This window comes from Notolabrus celidotus, chromosome 20, assembly GCF_009762535.1.
Source record: "Notolabrus celidotus isolate fNotCel1 chromosome 20, fNotCel1.pri, whole genome shotgun sequence".
Classification (NCBI taxonomy): Eukaryota; Metazoa; Chordata; class Actinopteri; order Labriformes; family Labridae; genus Notolabrus; species Notolabrus celidotus.
This window is the reverse complement of record NC_048291.1, coordinates 2390827-2394113: the sequence shown is the minus strand read 5'-3', so window position 1 is coordinate 2394113 and position 3287 is coordinate 2390827.

Below are 3287 nucleotides of genomic sequence, written 5' to 3'. Positions count from 1 at the left end.
TGTGTGCTTGTGTCGTTATTTTATCCTATATGTTTGTTTAATGAAGCTTCTACAGTCATGGCCAAAAGTTTTGAGAATGACACAACTATAAATTTTCACAAAGTCTGCTGTTTCAGTTTTTATAATGGTAATTTGCATATACTCCAGAATGTTATGAGGAGTGATCAGCTCAACTGCAATTAATTGCAAAGTCCCTCTTTGCCTTGAAAATGAACTTTATCACCAAAAACACATTTCCACTGCATTTCAGCCCTGCCACAAAAGGACCAGCTAACATCATTTCAATGACACACAGGTGTCACACACATTAACACAGGTGTGGGTGTTGATGAGGACAAGGCTGGTGATCAATCTGTCATGATTGAGTGACTGGACACTTTAAAAGGAAGATGGTGCATGACACCATTGTTCCTCATCTGTTAGCCATGGTTACCTGCAAGGAAGATTTTGGGCCCTTGGCCAGGAAACTCCCCAGATCTTAATCCCATTGAGAACTTGTGGTCAATCCTCAAGAGGCGGGTGGACAATCAAAAACCCACAAATTCTAACAAACTCCAAGCATTGATTATTCAAGTATGGACTGCCATCAGTCAGGATTTGGTCCAGAAGTTGATTGACAGCATGCCAGGGAGAATTGCAGAGGTCTTGAAAAAGAAGGGTCAACACTGCAAATATTGACTTATTGCATGAATTCTGTGTAATTCTCAATAAAAGCTTTTGATACTTATGAAATGCTTCTAATTGTATTTCATTATACCATAGAAACATCTGACAAAAACACCTAAAAACCCTGAAGCAGCAGACTTTGTGAAAATGTAATATTTGTGTCATTCTCAAAACTTTTGGCCATGACTGTACATTCAGCTTAAAGCTCCTCTGAAGAACTTTGTTTGTGTTGATTTTGGCGCCCCCCTGTGGACAGAATGATACTTTTTATAATGTTACTGATTTTCTCCTGCACAGGTCAAAACAAAGGCTCATCCTAGTTTCTTTAACAGTTGGATACATCATGAATATTTGCTGTAAATTGCATCACCTGACACCTCCCCCCTCGCAGCGGGTACAAGCTTTAAATACTTCAAAACAAACAGTCAACATTTATCAATCAAGCTTTATTTCTAAAGCACCTTTCATACAAATCAAATGCAACCCAAAGAGATTTACAGCGATTGAAAACAAGAAAGAAGCAGAAATAAAATAATGGCAAGACATTAAAAAACAAAAATGGATTTTAAAATAGAGACTAATGCACACTAACAACAATAAAAAATGTACATTTTGTTTTCTTTAGATAGGACAGCTGAAGAGAGACATGAAATGTGGGGAGCAGAGAGAGGGGGAGGACATGCACAGCGGCGGTTCTAGACCAGTCTTACTGGGGGGGGCAGGCAGGCTGGGGCCAATGGTGTCATCAGAGGGACACATTCAACCCTGATAAAAGAGACTGAGGGCCAGTGATGAGCATGTGGACTTTACCTTTGTTATGACTTAGAACTAGGTAACACTTCACAGACATAATTTAGCATTGTTTTATTAGCTATTAAAAATGCATCGTATTTTCTCAGCTAGCTGCATATTCAATCTGTGCATTACTACATGGATAGAACTGTCACAATAACATTTCAGAAAAAATCTAAGAATAATAACTCCTGCTTTGATACCACTTCATCAGAGATGTATCTCTTACACGCCCACAATGAGTGCTTGTACAGAAAAAGTCATTGAAAGTTTCAAAATGAGCATTCATCATCCAGGTGAGGTGTGAGAGTCGGTGCTCTCTGTCTCTCTATTTTCATTTTCATACTTATTTCGTACTTATCACTGTGCGGTGTTGTAAAGCTCCCCGTCAGTAGTCTGCAGGACAGGACTAATAAAAGACATACATGGAGCAGGTGACATTGTGGTCTGTCTCCTCTGCTCTCTGTCTGTCTGAAACAGACATAAATGTAACATGTGCAACTTATGAGATGCTGAAGACTGAACAAAGAAGGAATATTTGCTGACCTGTGTTTGGGGAGAGATAGCAGTGTAATGCAAAATCACCTTTATGCACATTTGCACAAAAGCGATACCGAAGCTTTTTTTATTGTATGATATTTGTTTGGTTTGGAGGGGGGGGTCGGAGGGGGGTCCAGGTTCAGTTTGGCTCCTCCCCAGAACCACCACAGAACATGCAGTAAATGACAGAGGCAGGAATTGATCTTATGACCTCTGCAACGAGGACTATAGCCTCTGTATGTTGGGCACTCAGACCGCTAGGCTACCTGCACCCCAAAAATGTGTATTTCTAAAACTGAGTATCCATCCATCCATCCATTTTCTTGACCGCTTATCCCATTAGGGGTCACAGGGGGCTGGAGCCTATCCCAGCTGGCTTCAGGCGGAAGGCAGGGTACACCCTGGACAGGTCGCCAACCTATCACAGGGCTAACACAGACAGACAGACAACCATTCACGCACACACTCACACCTACGGGCAATTTAGAGTGATCAATCAACCTGGGGAGCATGTTTTTGGATTGTGGGAGGAAGCCGGAGTACCCGGAGAGAACCCACGCAGGCACGAGGAGAACATGCAAACTCCACACAGAAAGGCACCTGCATGCACCTACATTTATGCTAATGGTCTAGTTCTCATATGTAGGTGTTCTAGAGGCGTCACTTTTAAGTTCAGTCTGTTTTATAACCATAGAGAAGCTCCTCACAGGAGCTTTAAAACACGACGTATTTACTTTAAGTGTGACGTAAATAAACGCCACTGATCTGAAACTGTGATCATCTTTAACACGTGATAATTACACAGCATAAAGTAAGATACAGTAAAAGCCAGTACACTATAGTAACATTAGATGTCATATCAGTACAGCTGCTACTGTTGTTATATACTGCACTGGCTTTAATGATTCCCTCTCCATGTACATACATACAGTAGCTCACTTCCCTGCTCACACAGAGTAATCGGCCAAAACAAACACATTGAAACAACAAAAAACAACCAGAATATTATTTTATACAAACTTAACTACCATCTCTACATGTTTGTATTTTACCATAATGGATCAAATATTCAATTTTAAATTATTATTATTATTATTATTTTGGTAGGCATCCAGCGACCCCTCTATCCCTGTCTCACGACCCCCCAAAGGGGTCTTCATCCCTTACTTTTGGTATACATACTACAACTTACCACACTGTACAGTTTTTATTATTCCACTTCTTGTGCCCTGTTTGTTACAGCTGCAGCTACTTTACATGACACTGTATACTAATAAAGTAAATATCTG